This window comes from Trachemys scripta, chromosome 6, assembly GCF_013100865.1.
Source record: "Trachemys scripta elegans isolate TJP31775 chromosome 6, CAS_Tse_1.0, whole genome shotgun sequence".
NCBI classification, from domain to species: Eukaryota; Metazoa; Chordata; order Testudines; family Emydidae; genus Trachemys; species Trachemys scripta.
The window spans coordinates 35,118,226-35,145,025 of NC_048303.1; positions in this window are offsets into that span (position 1 = coordinate 35,118,226).

Consider the following 26,800-nt stretch of genomic DNA (forward strand, 5'->3'; position numbering starts at 1 on the left):
GCTTCTCAGAGTTCCAGCCAGAGTGTATTTCATAATAATTATGATGGTACTTTGAGGACACGGGCAATCTTCTATGTCAACAGCTCCAGGTAACTGCCTATTAGGAAATGGGCCAAAACCAACAATTCTTCCAGTTGCTTTAATATGATAACGTTTGTTCACTATTGACCTAAATCAGATTTAAAAGCATGCTAACTTGGAGATGAAAAGGCTCTTTAAATCCATTGCTTTGATGCATCTATTTCCTAGGACTTGTTTTTGTTCTGTTTTTAAATGCCTTATTTCAAGTACTTCTCCTATATGGAAAAATTCTTCTAAGAAAGACGAACAAGAAAGCCAAAGTTGTATCTTTTTTGGTATTTTGGAACTATGCCAGTCCTCCAGTGTCATACTATACATCAGTATTCCCACAGTATAGGGCCCATGATTTTGAATGTGCTCAAGAAGGATCTTACTGTTATGTTCTATGATAGGACTTTAGGAAGTTACTTATGTCTGGATTTAATGTTCTCATGCTCTGTTGTGCTATCATGGGGGGTTGTCTTAATCCAAAATGAATTTAGTGAACAGATGGAAAGGGACAGATTTTTGCAAACAATTTGCTGGATTTATGTAAAACATCCCAAAATTAATGAGGGGTTCATAGGTAAGTATCATGTATCCATTCATTCTAGTTAAAATACACAGAATATTGATACCTGTTTTTCAACTCTCAACTAATCATTGTCTTGTTTAGTATTAAACACACACACACACACACACACACACACACACACTATTTTCTATACATTGATAGATCATTTATAAACAACTGAAGCAATAATTTGCTACTTCCCCTTTCCGCCATAATTATTCTCCATATGGAGAGAACAGTGGCACATAAAAGAGCCTCTATACCTCAAGCCCCAGGGACAGCACACAATGAGGAATTTCATACACCAAAAAGCTGGAGTAGGGGCAATCTTTTTAAGTGGTCAAGGATAGGTAGATGCACAACATATGCTTGTGCCAAACACCACATTGTGGTATAACTGTCTGGAACATTACAGATCTGGCCATCTGTTAAAATGGATGAGCCACAGATGTTCAGACCTCAGTGTGAGTTGGGTTTTCATGCTGTGTACAGTAGACAGACTGCGAAAGGTGAAAAGGATTAAAAATCTAAGCTTTACTTTAAATTTTAATAGGAGGTTTAAAGCACATGATTTGTATTGTGAAGCTCTTCTGTGTGATGGCCAGCACATATGCTCTGGATACTTTTCACTGCAGTAATGGTATGTTGGGATGCTCCGTAGGAGGAGGCATGGAAAACAGGGATATGTATGCATTGAAGACATGGATTTTTCCCCTCTATAAAACTTGATGCATTAACCAACAGAGGAAAAATGCATACTGGCTGGCAGGAAGTTAGTGAGGACATTGCTACATGAGAACCCATTTTAGCTTTTTAGACAGGCTACATTTCAATTTAGTGCCCAGATCTCACATGGATTTAAGATCAGCTCCCTCCTTGGCACATCCCTGTATTATAAAAAGACATAAAATAGGTGGACAAAGTTATGCCTTCTCTTCTTTTTTGGATATTGTCATAGGGTGGCTGATCCTTTTAAAGGGAAATAGATCTTGGCCCATCTATGACAGCAGATTTGCCTCCTCAGGTGCAGAGAATGAATTAAGAACCCTGACAGACTATCATATGATTCAACTGAGGTGGGACGAGGTGGACAGAAAAACAGAAGCTTGTAGATAGTCAAGGAGCAGAACCCTGGGTCTGCTGGGGGAGAACATAGAGAAGACCCAAAGAAGAGAAAGTCTCCTGCAGTAGTCCCTGGATCTAGACTGTTCTCAATGGTACCTGATGACAGAACAAGGAGTAATGGTCTCAAGTTGCAGTTGGGGAGGTTTATGTTAGATATTAGGAAAAACTTTTTCACTAGGAGGGTGGTGAAGCACTGGAATGGGTTACCTAGGGTGGGTGGTAGAATCTCCTTCCTTGGAGGTTTTTAAGGTCAGGCTTGACAAAGCCCTGGCTGGGATGATTTAGTTGGGAATTGGTCCTGCTTTGAGCAGGGGGTTGGACTAGATGACCTCCTGAGGTCCCTTCCAACCCTGATATTCTATGATTCTATGAGACTCCACATGGGAAGCCCAGGGAGTAATGGCTGACTAGAAAGCCCTACCTGGAAATTCTGTTCTCCTTTTGGGAAGAAGGCAGAAAAGGCAGGCCATGTCTTGCATCCTCTCCAGCTGCTCAGAGAGCAGAAACAATCAGTATCTCAGGGAGCAGGAGCTGTGCCTAACTTAAGACTGGGGTGAGTGCGGCAGATATTTCTGTGTGTTTAGTTTGAACAACATTAATAAAACAGACTCCAAAAAGGAGTGGTTTTACTGGACTTGTGACCATTTCGTTAGTCTCTGAAGATCCCAAGAAGAGAAATTGAGGCGGGGCACTGCAGAGCCACGAGGGGGCACTCAAGAGGCAGCTAACTGTTACAGCTATTAAAAAGGCAGATTTTCCTATCAAGAGAACAAAGAAGTCTTATTCAAAACAATTTTACATGCATCTCCAAAATGTTTCTTTTACTTCCATGGTAAGATACTATTTTGGGGGATATCAATAGAAGTATCACATGCAAGACAACAGATACCATTATTAGTTATTGTACTCTAAACAGTACTGTGTTGTGCCCATTTGGAGTACTGCACTAAGTTTTGGCCCACACTTTCAGAAAAGACAGACAAAATGAGCAAGATGTGAAAAATATATATGAGGAAAGATTAACCAAAGTGATCATATTCAGGATAGTGTCAGAGGGGTAGCCATGTTAGTTTGGATCTGTAAAAAGCAACAAAGAGTCCTGTGGCACCTTATAGACTAACAGACGTATTAGAGCATAAGCTTTTGTGGGTGAATTCCCACTTCCTCAGACGCATATTCAGGACAGAAACTACTAAAGGGAAACTACTATCAGTTAGTGAGAACCAAACAAATAATAGCAATTGTCATCATTAAAAAGTCAACATTTGTCAATAGTTCTTACAGCAGCACACCCCTATGCTATTAAAAGAAAATAACTGCTCTCAGATATCATTCTATTTACTGTTGAATATTGATTTTTTTTAAGCAATGACCAGTCCAAAGAGCTTAAACTGTAGCACAACTGTTTGGAGTAAATAGAACAGCGGCCTGATCCAAAGAAAAACCACCATGGTGGAGTGTGGAATCAGCCATCATCAATTAGAAATAATTTAAGAGCACTCCCTCATACTGTAATACAAAGAGCTGAAATAGATAATCTACCTAAAAGCTCTTTCCAACTTAAATGACAGGATAAGTTCAGAACATGTCAGAGATCTTCTGACCAATTGAAATGAATTCCTATCAGCGGGACCTGATGCTATTCACCTGAGGGTACTGAAGGAATTAGCTGAAGAAATCTTGGAGCCACTGGCATTAATATGTACAAACTCATGGATGACAGAAGAGGTCCTGGAAGACTGGAGAAAGGCTAACATAGTGTCCATCTTTAAAAAGGGGGGGGGAGGAGGAGCCAGGGAGCTATAGATCAGTTGCCTGACTTTGATGCCTGGAAAGATACTAGAGCAATGTATAAAACATTCAATTTGGGAATACCTGGAGGATAAGAGTTAATCACTAACAGCCAGCATGGATTTACCAAGAACAAATTGTGCCAAACCACCTTGATTTCCTTCTTTGACTGAGTAACTGGTTTGGTGGATAGGGAGAATGCAGTGGACGTAATATACCTGGCCTTCAGCAAGGCTTTTGACAGTCTAACATGACATTCTGATAAGTAAGCTGGAAAAATGCAGGCTCGGCAGAACTACCATTAAGTGGATACAGAATTAGTTAAACAACCACAAACAAAGAGTAACTATTAATGGAATGATGTCAAATTGGAGGGAGATCTCAAGTGGGGTTCCATAAGGATCTTTTCTGGGTTCAATGTTGTTTAACGTCTTTATTAATGACCTGGATGTAGGAGTAGAGAGCATACTAATTAAATTTGTGGATGACACAAAGCTAGGGGGGATTGCCAACACTTTGGAGGATAGAGCTAAAATTCAGAGGGATCTTGATAAATTGGAGAACTGGGCTACAGACAACAAAATGAAATTCAACAAAGACCAATGTAAGGTGCTAGACTTAGGGAAGAAAAACCAAATGCACAAATACAGAATAGGAAATAACTGGCTTGGTAGTAGCACTGCTGAGAAGGATTTGGGAGCTGTGGTGGATCACGACCTCAACATGAATCAGCAATGTGATTCTGTTGAAAAATAAATAAATAAATAAAAAGCAAATGCAATTTTAGGTTGCACTAACAGAGACATAAGCATGCACCTCACAGGAGGTGATAGTACCCCAGTCTACGTGGCTCTGATTAGGCCTCAGCTGGAGTACCATGTCCAATTTTGGTCACCAATGTATAGAAAGGATGTAGAGAAACTGGAAAGGATCCAGAGGCAAGCAACAAATATGATCAAAGGGATGGAATGAAAGTCATAGGAGCAAAGGCTGAAGGAACTGGAAAAGAGGAGATTAAGGGGGGATATGATAGTGGTCTTCAAATACTTGAAAGGTTGCCATAAAAAAAGGTGGAGAAAAGTTGTTCTCTCTTGCGACAAAGGGCAGGACAGGGGCAATGGTTCAAATTACATCATAGCATGTTTAGATTAAACCTCAGGAAAAACATCCTAAGTGTAAGAACAGTAGCACAATGGAACAGACTGCCTAGGGAGGTTGTGGAAGTTCCTTCACTGGAGGTTTTCAAAAGGAGGCAGGAGAGCCATCTGTCTTGGCTGGTTTTTAGACACAACAAATCCTGCATCTTGGCAAAGGGTTAGACTAGATGACCCTTGTGGTCCCTTCTAAACCTATGATTCTATGGCATTTTAAATAAATTTTTAGAAAACCTATTGCCTATTGTTTGAATGATTCAGCAAAATCTAATCAGTGGGCTTGTACCCCTGAAGTTCTGGGTTCCTGTCAACCTGAAAAACCAGGTTTCCACTTTTCCTAGCCCTGTTACACTCCACACAATTCAGCCACCTTCCAGGTCCCAAGACTTGTTCTATCCAAATACCTTCCCACAGCAGGCCATAGAACTGCCTCCTTCCCCACTCCAAATATCCAACTTACCTTCAGGTGGCCCCTAAACACACAGCACACACAAACAGAACCCCCACAGGGCTGCGGTGCCACTCAGGTTCGGCACAGGTATTGAGCAATGGTGTGATCCTGTGCGCCAGGTTGCAACACCACTCTCACTCAAACTAGTCCCTGCTGCTCCACCCCCAGCGTGCTGGAGGGGGAACCAGGCCAAAACTGAGTGGCACTGCAACCCCATGCACCAGGACCCAATACCTGGGGCAGAGAGCCAGGCCCAGCTCTAGGGACGGAATTGCCGTTGTGAGGCAAGTTATTGGGCAACCTGCTCTCCAATGCACATATATATATCATCTTAGGCATTTTGAAAAGTACTTTTGCATCTGTATTCTGTAACCCCTATTATCCTGCGATGAGACAAATTCAACTTCTCCCCCTCCACAGTCTTTTCTTGACTTATGTATTCTATGAATACTATACCTGAAGGAACAGACATACTCAATTTACTGCAGATTCCAAACATTTAGGGCACTCACAGATGAAACTTAGTAGCTTGTGCAAGACCCTTTAATGACAGTCACATGAAGAGTCAATGACTTACAGTATCAAGATGTGTGTGTATGTACATAGTCTGTCATATTTTTCCCTTAAGTCAATATTGCAGTTTTAATTTAAGAAGCTTATAGCTAAGCCAAAACACCTCCCATTTAAAAAAAAAAAAAAAAAAGAATAAGCGAAAGGATTTCTGACTGACCTGGACTTGTTTATCCAGTTCTCAAGCCCTGGGACATACGTTATACTGTTGGTGGATAATTTTGATGTGTAAATAGAGAACAAATTACAAGCAAGAAGAAAAACAAAGGAAGTACAGCACATTTAAGACTTAATGAAATTCCACTTTTCCTTTTGAACTTTAGAGTACCCATTATCAGCTATTAAAAGAATGTTTATATATTGCAATCTTTCATATATATAAGATGACGTAATGGGTTGGTCATATTGGTAGGTACTTCTGTCTCACCAGAGCATGTTTACACAGTATGATAAATGATGCTGTACCAGAGGATGTTTATTCATGCATCAGGGATTGTATATTATTTTACAGTCCCTTACTATCAACATTCAAATAATATTCCATGGCAACAGCAACAGAAGATGCTGTCAAATCCTCTACTCGCTATGCCCTGTATTTAATTCCCAGAGCTGATATGAATTGCTAGCAGAAGCAAAGACATGTAATAAATGCATTACTAAGCAGATAGTGTGTGCCTTTCCCTCAGCTGTTTGCCCGAAGGACCTTCCAAAAGGTACATATGTAAGGAAGCTGTGTGCAGTGAATGAGGTGGGTGTACTTCACAAAAGACAAACAAACCTGATTTCCTGACTTCTATATTTGTGGGGTGAACAGCAAAATTGGCATACGCTCATGCACACACCTCCCACACACACCAGAGGTATTTCTACTGGCTGCACAAATCTTACTGTAGCTGCCCATGAGAAGATTGTAACGGATAAAAGTAGGACACAGCTGTAGCCCATATTCTAGAGTATTGTAACATAAAATAGAGCTTTCTGTGATTAAAAATATTTACTTAAACTCTCCAAAACATGTTTCATAGTTTTGATATAAATTTTCTCAGTAGAACTGACAGTCCAGCTCACACAGGTAATTACTAGCATAGTGTCAGCCCCTAAAGTTTCACTCAAGGGAGAGCAATTTGGGTCCATTTTTTCAAATGTAAATAAATGCCTAAAGCTCTACGCACAAGTCAATACTGTATTTAAAAGATTTACTTATTTATACAACTTATTTATATCAAGACCAACTGTGGCATTATGCCCCATATTCTTCATAGTAACATTATAAGATATAATTATGGCATAACTATGATGTATTTTATGTAAGAGATCATTGAAAAAAAGTTATCATTCACTGAATATGATTATCCTATTTGTATGCATGTATTATTTTGGTATCCTGAAGTTAGGAATATTGTCTATGCATCTATTACTAATGTGTTTACACCTGGGGAATGCCCACTAGGCAAAATGCAATCGGACTAGATGGCTGGCTGGGAAGGGCCATTAGGGAGAACAATAGGTCTTGGAAGAAGCTAATCTCCCACCGGGGAGCCTTCCTGAGGATGCTACAAACAGCTGAGTTACAGCTGCTGTGATCCTACAGGGACATGTGACCAAATGACCTGGTACTGGACTCCATCTTGGAATATCAGTGTTTTTCCACTGAAAGGTGTGGGCACTAAGCCTGGAGACAAAGGGTTCCCGTCATATACAAAAGCTATTAAAGCAGGGGAGTGACATCAGGGTTCTTCACAGACTCCCCGCCCAAAGAGACTCCTGAGGAAGGAGGGCTGGACTGGGGGAGGAGAGCTTAACCCAGGCTAGAGGGATTTCTAGCTTATGAAAGGAATACCTGGGATTTTAAGCTGCAAGCAAGTGCAGCTTGCCCTCAAGAATCTCTGCAAAGTGCCTAAATCAACAATTAGAATGAGAATTTGCTACTCATATCCAATCTCTTTAGTATATTAAGCTTAGATTGCATTTTTGTTTATTTGCTAGGTAAGCTGCTTTGATCTGTTTGCTATCCTTTATAATCACTTAAAATCCATCTTTTGTATTTAATAAACTTGTTTTTGTTTTGTCTAAAACCAGTGTGGGGAAATCATAACGTGGGGCAGAAGGCTGTTGCATATCTCTCTCCACATTGAGGGAGAGGGCGAATTTTATGAGCTTACGCTGTACAGTTCTCTGTGCAATGCAAGATGGTATAATTTTGGGTTTGCCCTCCAGAAGGGGGGTTTGCCTGAGAAGCTGGTAAACGCCCGAGTTGTATAGCCTTCCCATGCAGGGGCTAGTCAGAAAGCCTGTCTGCATGTTACTACAGCTGGGTGTGTCCCTATCTGTGTGTATGCTGATTGAAAGAGCAAGCTTGGAGAGCTTAGCAACTTGTCACAGCAGCACAGTGTGAGAGGGAGCCCAGGCTGGTGGTTCAGGGGGGCTCAGTGGTACCCCACCAACACAAATGCATAAAATATCAAGTTAGCTAATAAGATTTGAAACTTCAGCAAGCCATCCCAGTCCTCTCAGCACTGCCTACCAAATCTTACCAAGAGCCTGGGAAAAATAGATAAATCTTTTGGAATGGCCTGAAGATAAATGAGTTCTTGGACTGTGAACTTTCTGGGGCAAGAACTGTTTTTGTGCTGGTTGCTTAGCTGCTGGAACTAGGGGTGCTGCTGTGCCCCCCGGCTTGAAGTGGTTTCCATTATATACACATTATATATTATTTACAGTTTGGTTCAATGTATATCAGCACCCGCACTATAAAAATTGTTTCAACAACTCTGGCTGGTTGTACAGTGCATAGCGCAAAGGAGACTGGATCCCTAATGGGCCCCTAGGTGCTGTTGCCAAAAAAAAAAAAAAAATAATAAATTTGGTCTTTAGTGGGTCAAAGAGATGAGTTCCAGGATAGGTCTTCACACAGATTTATCTCAAGTTGGTTGGAATGAGAGCGGCTACACTGTGAAGTAACACTTGAGCTGCTCTGTCCACACTAGCACTGCACTCGCTCATCTGTGCCACATCCCATTGTTCTTTGCACTTCAATAAGCTGAGCCACTTGACGAATTCTGTCCAAGTGAATTGTGGGAGAACTTGTCTGTCCTTTCTGGACATGTCGGGGGAATTTTGGGAACGCACTGGAGGACTAGCAATTAGTATTAGCATTAGAGGACTGAGTAATAACTGGCTAGGTAGCAGTACTGCTGAAAAGGATCTGGGGGTTATAGCAGATCACAAACAGAATATCAGTCAACAAAGTTGCAAAAAGGCAAATGTAATCCTGTGATGTAATAACAGTCATATGCAAGACACGAGAAGCAATTGTTCTGCTCTACTGAGCCTCAGCTGAAGTATTGTGTCCAGTTCTGGGTGCCACACTTTAGGAAAGATGTGGACAAATTGGAGAGAATCCAGAGGAGAGCAACAAAATTGATACAAGGTTTAGAAAACCTGACCTATGAGGAAAGGTTAAAAGAACTGTGCATGGTTAGTTTTGAGAAGAGAAGAGGGGGGACCTAGTAACAGTCTTCAAATATGTAAAAGATTATAAAGAGAACTGTGATCAATTGCTCTCCATATCAACTGAGGGTAGGACAGGAAGTAATTGGCTTAGTTTGCAGCAAGGGAGATTTAGGCTGGATATTAGGAAAAGCTTTCTAATGATCAAGGATAGTTAAGCACTGGAATGGGCTACCTAGGGAAATTGTAGAATCCTCATCCTTGGAAGTTTTAAGAACAAGTTAGAAAAACACCTGTCAGGGACGGTCTAGGTATACTAAATCCTGCTTCAGAGCAGGGGGGAATGGACAAAATGGACTCTCAAGGTCCTTCCAGCCCTACTTTTCTAGGATTCTAGATGCATTCAAGTGGAGCTAGCCTGTATCCACATTTCAAAGTGGTCATGTTAGTCTCTGATGAGATGAGCTAACTCAAACTTTAGCCTAAACCCCCCCAGGCCAGGGAACTCAAATTGAGGTTGTGTGAGTAGACAGGACATGAGTTAAGGGCATCACACAAGTTATAACGCCAGTTAACTCTATTGCTAAGATAAGCCTTCAGAACCTTGGATCCTTTACAAAAAATCCCCTGCCACCAACCCCATTATTTTTAAATTAAATTACAACTAGGGTGCTAGTTTAAGTACCTACACTGCTCACAGTATTTTAAATACTGGTTTTGTTTTTAAAGAGTTCTGCAAGGTCCAGCACAGGCTTTCTGAATGATTATTCCAGTATCTTACACTTAAGTATTGAAACATATTACTAGTCAGAAAAGTTTCCACAGAGGGAAGGTAGCATGATCTAAAAGATAGAAATTCCACTCCTAGCTGGGTTGCTGACCTGCTGTGACTTGCCCAAGGTTGCACGTCACTTTCTATGATATTCTGTTTTCCCTCCCAACCTTTGTCTATATTTGTTTATATATTATACTACATTTTCCCTGCAAGGCCTAAATGTGAATAATCCCAGACAAATTAATTATTTATACACACAGTTTACACATTGAACAACTGTAATACAATGCCTATTGGTAAGTCTGCTTACTATAAATGACCACTTAAGATGGAGCAGTTGCAAGTGGTTCATTCAAAGTTTACCTTGACTAAATAAAAGCCTTTTATGTCTGGTATCATGAAACTTCTAGTAGTATTAAGTTTGTTTACTAACAGTGATATGATGACCGATGTGTAACAGAAATACACTTCACAATATCACAGCAGTATTAAATTGCATTTTATAGTGCTCACTTGCACTTTATGTTTGCTTACAATGTGTCGCACATTGTACAATGTGTTACAGCAACAATATGGACACTTTATACCAGAATGTAGTACAGTATATGTTGAATTAGCTATTTGAGGAAATGCAGGAATACTTTCTGTATGTATTATAAAACATATCCAGTAAATATAAGGCCACTAGCATAAAAGAAACATTTCACCTCTTACTTCTATACTGAGCACGTAATAGAGCTAAAAATGCATTTTAAAAAGGAAGAGATTTAACCATAAAATTTTTTGGCAGAGCAAATTTTTCCTGTGACATATATAGCAACACATTTTAACTGTAGTCCTATTTTTATGTCATAAGTGAAGGCTACTTTAAAAAAAGATACAGAACATTAATCATGAGACTTATTTCCTAACAGAAATAATTAACAGAACTTTGACATCAAGACAAAACTTAATAGGTATTCAGACAACTATGTTCAGCACAGCCTAAAAAGCTTTACACCTTTCAAATGTACAGTACAAGTCAGCTGTCTGAAGAAAATATGCTATTGAAAAATTATTGCTTACTTACATTCATCTGTCAGAGAAGGTACAGCTGCAGAAAGAAAGTTAACAAGAAACAGCAAAGGCTTAAAATGGGTTAACAGAAATACTGTAATGCACATACTAACACAAGCAATTTACCCACAAATGCTAACTTTATTACACACTATAAAATGATGTTTCCAAAAAGCAAGCACTGAGGAAAGTTTACTTAGTGAACTCCTTTCATGAACTGATGGATTTGTAGCAATACATGTGACCACTCTGCATTTGCTATAGAGTTGTTGAACACCAGTTTGGTGGTTTTCTAGTCTCATTCTGCTGCTGTATTGTTTTAAACCTCAGCTGCAACAGAAGTAACACTCAACAATCTCAGGAAACCAATCAGGGAGTCACTGTGATAACTTCATCTGATTAAACTGCAAATCCCAAACAGCATTTCCCACTGGGTTTTTAATTCAGTGTTGAGTAGATTTGTTTTCTTTTTAATACCTAAACTCTAATTTAGCTTGCTATAAACATGACAATCGTAGATTATTCAAGTAAAACAGATTTTAAAAATAATTTGGAGTTCCTTGAACTTTACAGTATTTTAAAAAACTGTATGTGAGAACAGCATCTAAATTCTCTTTTTCTAAAAACAAAAAACAAAAACAAAAAAACCCAAAACTATATGCTGGCATGTGTGTGCATTCCTCCTAATAATTCATCATCCACAGCTAGCATACTATGTCCAACCCACATGAAGAGGTTTTTCTAATGAAAATATATCATATGCCTTTGATTTGACACTAATTAGGTGCAATGTCAGCATGAATAACCCACAAATACAGCATCCTCTTATTCTTATAGTAAAACACACAGAATACGGAGGGTCAAAGCATGGCACATTTCTGAAAAGAATTCATTCAAAATATAGCTGACAGGAATTTATAGCATGATGCTGTGTTAACCCTGTCAGGTTGATAGCCCCAAGGTTAATTGTATTCGATCTCATACAGTACAGTATCTCAAATGTTAATCAGCAGCTAATACAATACTTCCTAATTACAAGCATTCTTGTTTATAGTATGTAATTAACTTGAAAAGTCAAAATTACTCACAGACTCCTGAAGATGCAATAGCAAACTATTTAAGACAGGAAATTCCAAGCCAATGTTATAATACATATAGGAGCAAACATGCGTAAAGTCAGGAACTGACAGGCCTCTGGATTACTGCAACTGTAGCAATCATGCTCATATACGCTGGACTATAATTTATGAAACTGAGCTCAAGAACCAGCCAATCGGTTAGCTCCTCATAACAAGTCTAACTGGCTCTGAAGAGCTGAAAGTGCTGCAACAGAACAATAAAGATGAACTATCCCACACATTAATCTGCTTATCTGGGATTGCTTTCTGTCAGATAGGGAGAAAAATAAAAAGAGAAAAATCACAGCTTCATTGTTTAAACCGAAGAACAGGTGACTTGTATCAACCTAACAAGATACCTGGAGACAGATCTCTTACTATTTTTAGATCACACGGGATATATTCAAGTATGCCTGGGCTGTAAGAATCATAACATCTGTGACGTTGCAGTCTATATGATTTTATAAAAACATATAAATGAGTGAATACAATGTAACTGGAATATGCTTCATGCAAAAGGTCTCTTGTAAGGTATCATTACAAATCTTATAATCTACTGAGTGTGATCATCCTATTTGTATAAATGTACCACTCTTGTATCTGAAACTAGAAATATGTAATTATGCAAAGTATGGACCATTAATGGTGGTTTGGAATCTTGATGACTCCCATTACCCAGGACAATTGACTGCAGATGGCTGTGTTTTACCTGTAAGTCTTCCTGTATACCTGTGTGCTGGCAAGTGGGCAATGAACTCTTGCAGTGACATGTGATCATGTCACCTGAACTGGAATCCATCTTTAACCTGGTCTCTTTCCATTGAGAGGGAGGAGGCGGGAACCTAGAGAGGGACAAAGGATTCCCGCTTTATGCAAAAGATATATAAATGGGTGGGACAGAACAAGGAGGGAGGAGCCATCATGAAGAATCCCCTAGCTATCACCTGAGCTGGAACAAGAGCTGTACCAGGGGAAAGAATTGTGCCCAGGCCTGGAAGGTGTCCAGTCTGAGGAAAAAACTTGCTGAAGCATCTCTGAGGTTGAGATTATCTGTATTCAGTTTCATTAGACATAGATTTGCGTGTTTTACTTTATTTTGCTTGGTGACTTACTTTGTTCTGTCTGTTACTACTTGGAACCACTTAAATCCTACTTTCTGTATTTAATGAAATCACTTTTTACTTATTTATTGACCCAGAGTATATATTAATACCTGGGGGAGCAAACAGCTGTGCATATCTCTCTATCAGTGTTATAGAGGGTGAACAATGTATGAGTTTACCCTGCATAAGCATTATACAGAGTAAAACGGATTTATTTCGGTTTAGACCCCATTGGGAGTTGGGCATCTGAGTGTTAGAGACAAGCTAATTTCTGTTAGCTGCTTTCAGGTAAACCTGCAGCTTTGGGGCAAGTAATTCAGACTCTGGGTCTGTGTTGGAGAAGACGGGAGTGTCTGGCTCAGCAAGACAGGGTGCTGGGGTCCCGAGCTGGCAGGGAAAGCAGGGGCAGAGGTAGTGTTGGCACATCAGGTGGCAGCTCCCAAGGGGGGTTCTGTGATCCAACCCGTCACAACATCCATTTCCATTGGAATATTGTAAGAGCAAACAGAACCATCCTTCCCAGTAATAATCAATTATTGCTTCATTGCTCTCTTGCTGGTAACTTAAAATATAGTGTTCCTTATTAATGTGGTTTGAGCTTTCGCTAATCTATTTAGAGCAAGTTCTTGTTTACGCTGTAGGTGGCCATTCAGATTATCAAAATGCAGTGAAGAGCAAGCAGGAGTCTTACAGTCCTAATGTAAAGAAATATAGGATTTAAGATTTAAAAGGTCATGCTTTTCCATGGGAAAAAGAGGAGGATCCGGAGTGAGTTTTATCATTTTTAGGCACCCAGATTATAACTAACCCCACCGACCCCCCCGCAAAAACAAAACAAAACAAAAAAACAAAACAAAACACACCTCAGAACAGTTAAGGACAGATAAAGGTTAGAGACTGTATCTGTGTGGGAACTGGAATTTCCTTTTAATGGAAAATGTATTATTTCACCTTTTGTTTTCATTCCAATTTAGAAAGAATTTTGCAATTTCCTGAAAAATTATTGTTAATTCATTTTGAATCAACTGAAACATTGTTTTGATTTTGAATTTTTTTAATTGTATCAAATCAATTAAATTAAAAACAAACAAACAAAATCAAGAATTTCCAATAAGGGTTGAAACAGAACTTTAACCCTACTGTTTTGATTTTAACAAATATCAGCATTTTGATGGAAAATAATTGTGTTCACAAATTTTCAACCATTTTCAACTATTAGCTACATTTTGCATATAGTTAGAATGAAAAGAAATGGCTCGCTAAATGGCCCTTAAAGTGAGCAGTCACCCAATTTATGCATACAATCCTGGTAATTTTTCATAAAAACATAGATATGTAATTTCACACACTTTTTTGGGGTGTGCACTTAGGCCTCTATTTTTGCTTCAAAATATTGATTGGGTTTTTCTTAATACTATTCCTTCCTTCTGCCAATTCTTCTGTTGTCACTCATGTTTTAATCACTGCAGAAATCTCTCTGATGTGGTATATGCTATTTATCCCCCTCCACCTTTTGCAATCATGATACCCATACACACCAGTTTAGCTACATATTTTTCAGCTTTGGGTTGGTCTATAGCTGCATATGGACCATCTTGTCCTGCTGGACACCATTATTTGGTTTACAGAAATGTGAGGTTTCAGTCTTTGCAAACAAAAACTTATCATATAAAACTTACAAAATCCCTTTTTAGGTTCCCTGCCTTCCAGCCTCACTACTCCCATAGTCTGGCATATGTTATTTCTGCACTGCATCTTTTAAAATTTCTGTAACTTTTTATTAGATGCTGATGCCAAAAAGACAATGCACATTATCAAATAAAGTACCAATAATGCACTGAAAAGGTACAAAGTAATAATCTACATTGGATAGTCAAGATTTCCGGGTGTCCGATTTCAGTCTACTAGAAAATAAATAATGCTTTATATCCTATGGTAACTGACGTATTTCGTTTTCTCTAAACTAGAGCCAAACTAGAAGCCATTCATCTTCAAAGACTGCAGCATCCCACAGTCTGTACTAATAATAAACAGTCTTTAATTGAATCCACTCTTCTTGAGTTAGAAAATGCATCAGAATCCAATATTTGAATATTAGGATTGCAATTTTATTAGTCAAGCCAGCTGACAGAGATGAAGCTTGGAGTTCAAAGGGATAAGAACCCAAATACATTATTCTGTTCTCCACAGATATTTCGACCAAAATTGTGGGTCTGGGGACATTACTTTATAGAGTTGTAAAAGAGAGTGGTTGGCTACGTTTCTTACTAGTCCTGGAAAATATTTTCTACTCATTATTATAAACGTTTGGGGAAATAAGAGACCTATAATCTGTAGACATCTGTGCCCCTCTCAAGTCCCTGACTACCATAGAGTTATAACAAACTTTTAATGCACAGAACTCTCTTTCCTATGATATTACTGTTCCTCTATATATATATATAAATAAAATATGGCTTGAGATCTAATGAAAAATCAAAGCCCCAAACATTTCACCCCTATATTTAATGACAATTTCACTAATGACTGTATAGCTGTTGTCCTTTTGCCTGTATCATTCATTTTAGGAGTAAATTTTGCTCTACATGTAATGGAAGATGTGGTTATTCAGAATAGATTGCGTGTTTCAGTAAAGAAAAGGGTACTGGTTTTAACTAGGGTAGGTCTTTTCAATTATATATTCCTTTCTTGAACCACAAGTAAATTAACAGGCATTTTTCTAATAGAAAAGACAAATAACATGACAGGATTTTATGCCGTCTCTTAAGCCTACTCAACAGAAGATACAGCTGTACATAAATGAGGGCAATACCACTCTGAAAGGGGATCTAATACATTTTAACATATAGTAAGTTATCTGAGTGTCCCTACCATATTGCTTTTTCTGTGATAACATGCTGCAATGTATGCCCTACAGTTCATTCTACCACATATTCAACCTGCAAGGCCCAGAAGTATGCCCTGAGGTTAAGAAGATAAAAGACTTCACTTAAAGGTATGCATCCATAGTATCTTAAGGGGAACTTGGGACATGTTTGTAGGAGGTTGGGGTATATTTACAGATAGAGTATAAATGTGGAAGTATAATCAGTTTTATTAGGACAATTTTTTTTTTTTAAAAGTTGCTTGAATAAATCACCACCCACCCCAGGAGTTTGGGGGTCACCACCTCTCCAGCTTGATCCCAAGCGAAAAAATAAATATGTTCCATTTTCATTTTCCTCAGGCCAGGGTAGCAGGAAGCTAAAGCAATCGCCAGTTGGCTTCCTTCCACCTAACCCAAGGAAAAACCACCACCCAGGGCTATTTCCGTTTACCAAAGGTCCCAATGGAAACAAACACAAACAACACAACGCAAGTTCCTTCAGCCTAGGTCAAGTGAGATCCCAAGAAAACAGTCCTTACTATAGATGTAGTCTTTGGGAACAAACAGTTCTCCTGTGTCAGTCAAGAATTTAATTTTACCCTATTGCCAGTCCTGAGCTTGATTCAGCAGGTTCCTAGATTAGAAAAGAAGAAAAAAAAAAAAAAAAAAGCACCACTCAACACACCTCTGAAAGCCTCTGCTTCTTTTTATGGTTCCCCAATTAGCAGGTATGCTGCCAACTCCCTCTTCTAACACCCAAATGAGCCACTATTGTCAGCTCCTCCTTCCAAGACTGGCAGTCTTTGACAGTTCATTTTAATTTTCAGGCCAGTGAAGATGGTTAACCCCTTCTCAGTTTAACTAGGCATGGGGCACATACGTGAGCTTTGATCAAATGAGGATGCTTTGATTCCCAGACAAAATCCACCCCGGTACCATCTTAAATTGGGATCAGTCCATCCTCCCTGCATAACTCTGACATAGAAAAGGACTTCCAGTTTACTAAGGTTAAATTTAGGGCAGTAGTAGTAGTAGTAGTAATAGTTCTAGTAGGCATCCTTCAGTCTTGAGAGACCATGGATACACACCCCTGAGAGGTAAAGAAGTCACTCAGGGCGAAGTTGGAGGACTTCGCCAGGGCGCAAACCTGTACAGATGATATGGAGGCCGAGTTGCACATGCATCAGCCCCGCCCCCGGCATCATCAGTAAAATCCAGAGGAGAAAAAGAACCAATACTTCTGGTACCTGATCTGCTGCAGGAGTTGCCGGAAAGATACTAAAATGTTAGTACCTGACTGCCTTAGGGGCTAAACTCCAGATTTCTGTCTGAGTTTACTCTCCTAGCCTTACATTCTCCCAAATTCACCCACAAGGCAGTGGGGCTTTCTGTCAGGGGTTGCTCCCTTAGCCTTATGCCCTCCCGGCTACCCACAAGGCAGTGGGTTTGATGAGCTGCAGATAGTACCATCTACTCTCATTATGGTAGCAGGCATAGCCTGGCCTGACTACAAGGTTAAGTTTATAGCCAGATAATTTACCACAATCCTCAGTTAACACTAAGCATACAATCCTCAATTAAGAGAGCCTGAGTTGAGTTATTAGGACATGTACAGAAAACAAGGGTTTGGGACCCACAATACTGCCTCATGGTTGCTACCCAAATCAAATAATGGTCTATTCTTATGCATGTATTTTTGTCAAGTTATTCACCTCCATAACTTCACCCCAAAATGTGTGTGTGTGTGTGTGTGTGTGTGTAACTGAATATTCTTATCCCCAGGCTGCCTTTTGAAATTTTTTGATCATCAAGTTTTTGGTTTCACAGAATGGTGCTCCCTTAGTCAGCTAGTCTTATCAGTGATGCTAACAATACCTGTGATTCCTCTACCACACTTACATCTTTCTTTTAATAGCTTGAAAGAGAACAATGATTTGTGGGTAATGTTTTAAAGTACCTCTGCTGGATTAAGCTCTTTAACACACCAACAGCCATAGAACTTGCACAGGAAGACACACCAAGTACCAGCATCACCAACAATTTCAGCCTAGAAATTAGCCACAATTTTCATATGTGAAAACCTCTTCCCTCTTAAAGTAGAAGATTTCATTCTTTAGGTCAATTGATAGCACACTCTCCTGCAACGCAAGAGATGCCGGTTCTAGTCATATTAGTGACCTCTTTCTTCCCCTCCGCCTGGCCCCCACACCTAACAATTATGTTTTCAAGTGGGAAATATGCCTGTTCATTCAAAAGAATAGCACGTGAAATTAGGCTGTATTTCTGAAGCAGACCAGACCAGGCTGAAAAGCTTTTTGTGTAACAAGAGCACTATGTATTGTTTATTGCTTTTCTTCCATATTCTTTTTTTTTTTTTTAAAAGGTTGATATACCTGTGATTCCAAGTCAATGCCTTAGAGTTATTGTAACTCACACACCTCTTTGGGGTGGTGTTCTGTCCCATCTAGTGGCACTGAGACCACTTAAGATTAATGAATCTGCTCTACAGCCTTAGCTAAGGACCACGTGGCTTTTAGCTCATGCAGTAGAAGCTCATGCATTTAGCTCCCGAGGTCCCACGTTTGATCCCACCCGACGACGACCAGGGTCTGTCAGTGTTACATTATCATCAGACAAATATGAACTGAAAAATGCGCAAGGTTTAGGCCCTGATTTTGCAAAGACTTATTCACGTGCTTAGCTTTACGCATTGCAAGTAGTTGCAGTAAAGTCAATGGGACTAATCATAGTGCATGATGTTAAGCACATGAATAAGCCTTTGCAGAATCAGGCCCTTAATGAGTAATTTATGTGCATATGACTTCAATCTTTCTGTAGGTGTTAGTTTGTACACTGTTCAAAGACTCCCTTCACAAAAGCAGAAATATTGAAAATATGTATGATCTGTGAACACTTTAGTTGTGTCAAAAACAGAATCTTGACCAATATGCAAGATAAAAGCAACCTTCCAAAACAATAGCTAGCAGAAATTGAAACTGCAGCTTACAGTAAATATGGACAACCTCTAGATAAGGTCAAACTGTGCATGACTATGAAAGCCCACAGAAGGAAGACAAGGCATGTAGGGTAAAAAGTTTTCAAAACACCCAACTGCCTACATTTATTTAGGTACTTTAGAAAAATTTTACCCACTGTCTAGTTATCCTCCCTCCTATATTTAAGACAGTCATCACTATGAAACCTCTTATTACTTACTTTTTTTTTTTTTTTGGTGGATCATTAACTTAAACCAGCTACATACAACAGTGTGTATGCAACTAATTTCTACTCCTCCTCTGCATCAGCTAAATATTAATTACAACTGTTTATAACCTACCCTGCCCTCCCATTCTGCTTCCATGTTCCTGTAAACGCTTGACCCTTCTTCTAAAACAAACCAACCTTTATTAAGTTGAATACTTTATTCAAAAACAGAACAAAAGTTTATTTTCTATTATGTACGTAGCTCATGGAAGGACTCAAGTAAAATATTGCTTCAAAAAGTGACCCAATTGATTATTGTTTATTTGTATTTCAGTAAAGCACAGACACCCCAAACAAGATCAGGGCACTATTATATTAGAGCCATAGAGTTTAAGGCCAGAAAGGACATCAGATCATCTAGTCTGACTTCTTGTATATCACAGGCCACTAACATCACCCAACACTCACACACTAAACCAACAACTGAAATTAGACTAAAATACTACAGCCTTCAGGAGACTAGACTATGTGTGCCACAGGCAGAGAATAGCAAGAACCAAAGTGCACCAATGCCTGAGGCACATGCAACATCAGGGAAATTATTAAGTAAGATACACTCACATAATCCTGGCAGGTGTCCACACCCTCATGCTGCAGAGGAAGGCAAAAACATCCCCAAGGTCATGACCAATCTGAGCTGGGGGAAAATTCCTTCCCAATCCCATTTATGCCCATCAGTTAGACCCTGAGCACGTGACCAAGAGCCATCCAGCCAAGCACTTGAGAGAGAGAATGCTCAGTGCCACCTCAGAGCCCCGGCCCACCCCACCCAATGTCCCATCTCCAGCCTTGGCCATCCCAGATTCTTCAGAGGAAGGAAATTTTTAAAAATACCCAGGGGACAGGACCAGGGAATCCCTTTCTGACCCCAGCTGGTGACTGGGTGAAATCCTGAAGCATGTCTTATGTTCCTAAAAGCTGAAACTGAAAGTGAGCCCCAGGACTGTGTGCCCTGCTCCAAACATCACAAGCAACCCCATCATACAACTACATTCATAAATTTGTCCAGCTATCTTTTGCAACTAGTTAAGTTGTTTGCCCCCCACAACTCCTATTGGGAGGCTATTCTAGAACTTCAACCCTCTGAGAGTTAGAAACCTTCTTGTAATTTCTAGCCTGGATTTGTTTATAATCAGTTTATATCCATTTGTTCTTGGGAGCTCTTCACCCTCCCTGATATTTACCCCGACGTATTTAGAGAGTAATCATATCCTCTCTCAGCCTTATTTTAGCTAGACTAACCAAGCTAAACTCCTCCAGTCTCCTCTCATAAGACAGGCCCTCCATTCATCTGATCATCCTAGTAGCTCTTCTTTGCACCTGTTCCAGCTTAAATTCATCTGTCTTGAACATGGGTGACAGTATTGTACACAGTATGCCAAATGAGTTCTTACTGGTGCCTTGTACAATGACTCATTGTACAAGGATATTAATACTTTTCTCTTGCTACTGGAAATGTCTTGCCTGATGCTATCCTAGGATTACATTTGCCTTTTTCACAACCATGTCATATTAGTGATTTATAGGCATCTTGTGATGTCTCTCTCCCCTCCTCTGTCACTTCCAACTAATATGTCACACTCCTACTTTTTGTGCCAACCTTATTAATAAAAATATTGGAATAAGATTGATCCCAAGATCAATCCTAGAGGAATTTTTCTAATTACCAGTCCGATCATTTACCTTTCAGCAGAACCTGTTGCCTTCTCCCCTTTAGCTTGTTCTTTACCCACCTTATAATTCTTATGCTGATTCCCATCATCTCTAAATTGACTAATAGTTTCATATGCGGTACCAAGTCAAATGCTTTATTGAAGACCACGTATATTAGAACTACTGCACTTCCTTTACCTAAAAAAAAAAAAATCACTTACTTTCTCAAAAAAGAAAATCAGGTTAGTCTAGCATTACCTACCTTTTGTAAAACACATGTTGCCTTACATCCCCTTTATCATTTATCTCCATGAATTTAATTATTCTTTCCTTCACAATGTGTTCTAAAATCTTGCATACTACTGAGGGCAGACTAACAAGTCTGTAATTCCCTGCATCATCACTTTTCCCCTTTCTTAAATCTAGGTATGAAGTTAGCTATTCTCCAGTCATATTTACTACCCCCAAAGAGAGAGAGTGATTAAAAGTCTTTTCTATTGGACTAGCAGTTCTCTCAACATTCTGAGATGGAAATTATCCGGTCCTCCCACTTTGAATGCATTATACTCTACGTTTTTCTTTCCACTCAGATGTGATCATTTCCAATTCTAGACACTCATTTCCATGAGCCATATGGCCTTCATGCACATGTTCCTATCATCATCCTTAGTGAAAAATGAGGCAAAGTATTCATTTAGTTTTTGGTCCATACCTAGAATATCTTTAGTCTTCTTCCCATCCACATTGCATAGCAGCCTAACCTCATCCTTCCTTATTCTCTTTATTTATAACTAAAAACCTCTTATTATTTTCATTTTCTTGGCAAGAGCTAATTCAGCTTGACTTTTAGCAGTTCTAACTTTATTCCTACATTTTCTAACACCCATTATGTAGCTTTGTTTGTTGATCAACACCTTAGTCCATTCCCTATAGTCGCTCTGCTTTCTTCTATAATAAACTTTAAGAGGTTATTCATCTAGCTGGGTCTGGAGCCTTTCCCTACAATTGTTTTCCTTGCCTCGAATGCAAATTTCAGATAGGTTTTTTTTTTTTAATATAGCTGCATTTGAAGAAATTCCAAGCCTCCTCCACTTTTAACTCCCTAAGTCCTTCAGTACAGCTGATTTCCCTTCATTTCCGCCCTTTTGAAATCAAAAGCCATAGCTGATTACCTCATTCTGATTGTCCTTTCATTTAATGTAACTGAATCAATGCATGATTATTAGATAGAAAGTTATTTCTGACAACTAGTCCTTTTAGAATGTCCCTCACAACTTACTAAAAGCAAGTCTAAAACTGCATCACCTCTTGTGGTCCAGTGACAATTATTTGATGAAGAAAACTCATCTATCACATCCAGAAATAACTTGCCCTGGAGTATTAGTAATGTTAATTCTCATATCTATATCTGGAAGTTAAAGTCTCCCATTATGACAATTTCCAATAATATTTCTCTCTCTAACAATATTAGAGAGTTCTCTATCCATATCTGAGTCTGACCCTATGGGTCTATAGCAGACCCCTAACACTATCCTAACAGAACCTTGTGATGGGATGTCCACCCCACATGAGCCCTGAGAAGATTAATGTGGGTCAGAAGGGGCCAATTAACCTTACATGGTGCACCTGGAGGGGACCCAGGAATTCATATGGCCTAAATGCAGATAAAGCCCAGCTGAGTGAGGAGCTGGCATAGGAGTATAAAAGCCAGGAAGAAAGAGCAGGAAAAGGCAGCAATGAGGAGGTCTGCAGCCACTCCCTAGACAGAAAGGGAGTTGGCCAGAGACAAGGAGAAAATCCAGGGGGAGAGTAAGCTCTGGGTTCCTGTCCTGGACTAGAGAGTCTGTCAAGAAACTGAGAAGGGTGAAGTAGCCGTGGGGAGCAGAGAAAACCTCAGCAGTAAGCCAGAGATAGGCAAGAAGATAGGGAGATTTGGTACAAGGGAGCCTAGGGAAACAACAACAGGGTCTGAGGCTGAGCAGACCTAGATTGTTAGTCCCTGGGGTGGAACACAGAGTAGCAGGTGGGCCTGGGTTCACCTACCAGCCCCTGGGAAGTGGCACAGGACCCGGCAACATGGACCGGAAGACCGTCTGAGACAGTATCTGGAAAGCTTGTCCAATGGGATTTTGTTACCCTGGAAGTGTGGGGAAAGGAGGGTGGGGAAACATAGCAACCCACTGAAGGGCTGAGTCACAAAGAAGACATGGAGACATGGAGAGGGAGAGAAAAATAGGGACTACAATGCCAGCAACCAATGGAAGGGGTTGCCAGATAGACAAGAGCTAATTCCCAGATCTAGCAACAAGGAGGCACACTTTTGGTGTGTGGACCCATCACAAACCTCTTTTACAATCTTTCCCCAAAGTGATTTTGACCCAAACAGATTCTGTTTTGTTGATATTATCACATCTTATTTCTTTACACTTTACTGCTTCATTGATGTACAGAGCTACCCATCACCTTTATCTGTTGGTGCCAGGCACTATGCAAACACAGTAAGAGAAAGTCCCTGCCCCAGAGAGTTTATAATCTAAATAGACAAGTATATTATTCTCTCTGTTTTACAGATGGGGAACCGAAAAATTTAGTGATTTGCTCAAGCTCACAGAGGAAATCTGGAGCTGGAGTGTCAGAGCGGGAAATTGAATCCAGTGCTCCCAATTCTCACTACAGTACTTTAATATCAAGATCGTTCTTCCTCCCCGAATACATCATCCTTTCCATTTATGTACATTGCAAGGTCAGAAGGGACTGCTGTGATCATCTAGTCTGACCTCCTGTATAACACAGGCCATAGAACTTCCACCAAAATAATTCCTAGAGCATAGCTTTTAGAAAAACATCCAATCTTGATTTTAAAATTGCCAGTGATTGAAAATCCAGCATGATCCTTGGTAAATTGTTCCAATAAGTGCATACCGAAATGGAAAAAAAATAAATCCTACATTAAAATAACTTATTTAAGTTAGCATTTGAAAGTTCAGAAATGCCTGAGTTCCAATTGCCCAGACAAACTTAATTCTGCCCCCTTGTGCATCCAGCTGGTATACTGACTAAGGTATAAGTCCTGTGGAAAAAACAGTATGTGATCAGGTAATAAAGGACCATCAGAATGTCTGTGCACAAAGACAGAAGTAAGGCTGTATGGGCAACCATAAATCTGGCACTTCCTAACTTGAGCACTTGAATTTGCAACTTAAATACTTTTTTTCCTTTTACTGTTGTTTTGCTAAGTAAAATAAACCTAGGAAAATAAAGAAAAAAGTTAAACCAAATTCCATTACACGTAGCTGTAGCAGCCTACCTGTCCATCATGCATCAGGGTCTGTACACTGGATCTTCAGCGCTGCAGCACAGTTTGCGATCAGTTGAGCAATATTCACTGGCAGCAGCAGGTTACGATCCACGAGGGAAGATGGACCACAGGATCCAGGTGCTGTCTTTGAAGGGTGGTTGATGGGGAAAACCTAGTCCAGATCTCTTCCCTCACATCCTGCCTTGCTTGAGACCCATGTAGTGTCCCAAAGGGTATAGACCAGGGTCGGCAACCTTTGAAAAGTGGTATGTCAAGTCTTCATTAATTTAAGGTTGCGCATGCCAGTAATACATTTTAAATTTACAGAGGCCGTTCAGGTGGACAGAACCCCAGACCGGCAGCGTGAGCGGCAGATGGAACCCCAGACTGGCAGCAGGCGGAGCCATTCAGTCCGCTGCCGGTCTGGGGTTCCATCCGGCCCCTGCCAGGTGGGGTCCCAGCCACCAGCCCCGCTCAGCCCTCTGCCAGCCTGGGGTTCTGTTCATCCAGGCAGGCAGCAGGCTGGTGGCCAGGACCCCGGCTGGCAGCAGAGTGCCACTAAATATCAGCTCATGTTCCGCCTTTGGCACGCGTGCCGCTGGTTGCCGACCCCTAGTATAGACTATATGCTGGTTCAGGTGGCTGACTGGGAAAACCTAGCCATTCTCTCTCTCGCTCCCCTCCTCCCACCAGCTACATGGAGTGCCTTGGGGGAAATGGGCCCCAAGACCAGGTACTGGGTCTGGGAGAAAAGTCCTCCCCCACCTGGTTCCTGCTTTATATGGTGTCCCCAGAAAAGGGCAAGGACCACGTGTCAGATCCTTCCTCATGCTCTTCCTTTCCATCACCCAGCTGCTCTGATGTTCTTAATGCAGTGGGTGCTGTACTTTGGAGCATTCACATGTTGACTTAACTTGGGCATGTTATTAGAATTTCCCTGAGGAACACAAACAAGAGAAAGGAAATGGCAATTTTTAATGGTTTGTGTCTCAGCTAAATCCGAATGAAATTTTATGGGATAGAGAAAAGACATTTCCCTGGCTCACAGATGCTCCTGCTGCTAAATATCAAAGGCCTGCTGTAAACTAAAAAGGCATGAGAGCGTCAAGAAAAATAGGTCACCAGAATCCTTTATAATGGAAAGCGTTAGACAACCTTACTATAGGGGTGACTATGAGATTATGGCACAAGCTCTTGTTACTGCACAGTATAACCAATAAGAGACCTGTGAATCGGGGGGGAAGGGGCCAAACACATGGTCTTAAGATGTAGAAGGACTATATTAATTCCAGCAGAAGGTCACCTTGAATTACACTATTTGTTTCCTTGTTTAGATTATAGTTATTTGGTATACAGTCTCTTTAAATGTTACATCATTTGTTAATGTTTTGGCTGAGTATGATCTTGAAATGGGGTTATTAACCATTTTTTGTTGTGCAGCAATCGGGATTGTTTACTTTGGCAGGCTGGAAGAATTGTGTGTTCTTTTTAACAGTAGCCCATATTATACTATCCATTTTCCAGCAGAACTACCCACTGATTTGGTACAATACAGTCTAAGGTTATCATCAGAGTTCCAAAACAATGAGTTATTTATTTTCAGAGAAAGAGACCTTGCTAAAATGTGATGAACAGAAAGTGTTCTAGTCTTCTCTGAGCCACACTTAGATCACACTTGGAATTTAGAATTTATGAATCCCATTTATTTTTAGGGAGTAATAACTATTTTTTGTTTTATTAACATACACGCGGGTCTTCACCTTTGCATTCAACATGTCAAGTGAGGGAGATTATTCTTCCAGACATCTAAGCAATTAAGGCCCTAACAAAAATTCAAATTTTAACAGTAAGACAGTACATTGCCTGACTCTGGTGCTAGTTACCTAATGCATTTAGACATGAAATGAGGTTGGGAGGTATTTGGCAGAATAGGCAGCACCTAATATGACCTTTTGTGGGGCAGAATGAATTGTGAAATAACTAGATCCGACTCCATTGCTGGAATTTTAAGAAGAAATCATTTCTAGAAAGAGTGAATATGAATATCAATTCTGATTCATCTAAATTTGGTGTGAGGCCTTCAGTTCAATAAATCAGGGTTGGAATGAGGGGGGGGGGGAAGGTTTGGGCGTGGAGGGAGAAAAGAGAACCAAGTTTAACATCAGATATTTTTGGGCTGTACACGGTCATCCTAAGCAGTTTTTCTATTTTGACACAGTACAGGAGAGCCACACAGAACTCCATATCTGGTACTGTAACATCAGTGTTAGGCAAAGATTATCCAATTAAGGATATTGAAGGTTTCCCGTACACAACCTAATACATGCTGCCTGAGGTTGAGCTATAGCAGTCATACTGGCTACTTCTAGATCAAGAATCTAAATTCCCTTTGTTCAAGTGGAAGGGGAGTGGGATGTGGAATATCTCCATTCCCATATACTGTGTGTGAAAGCTGAAGACTTGGGACGCATATTGAATGGGTGGATTTGTTA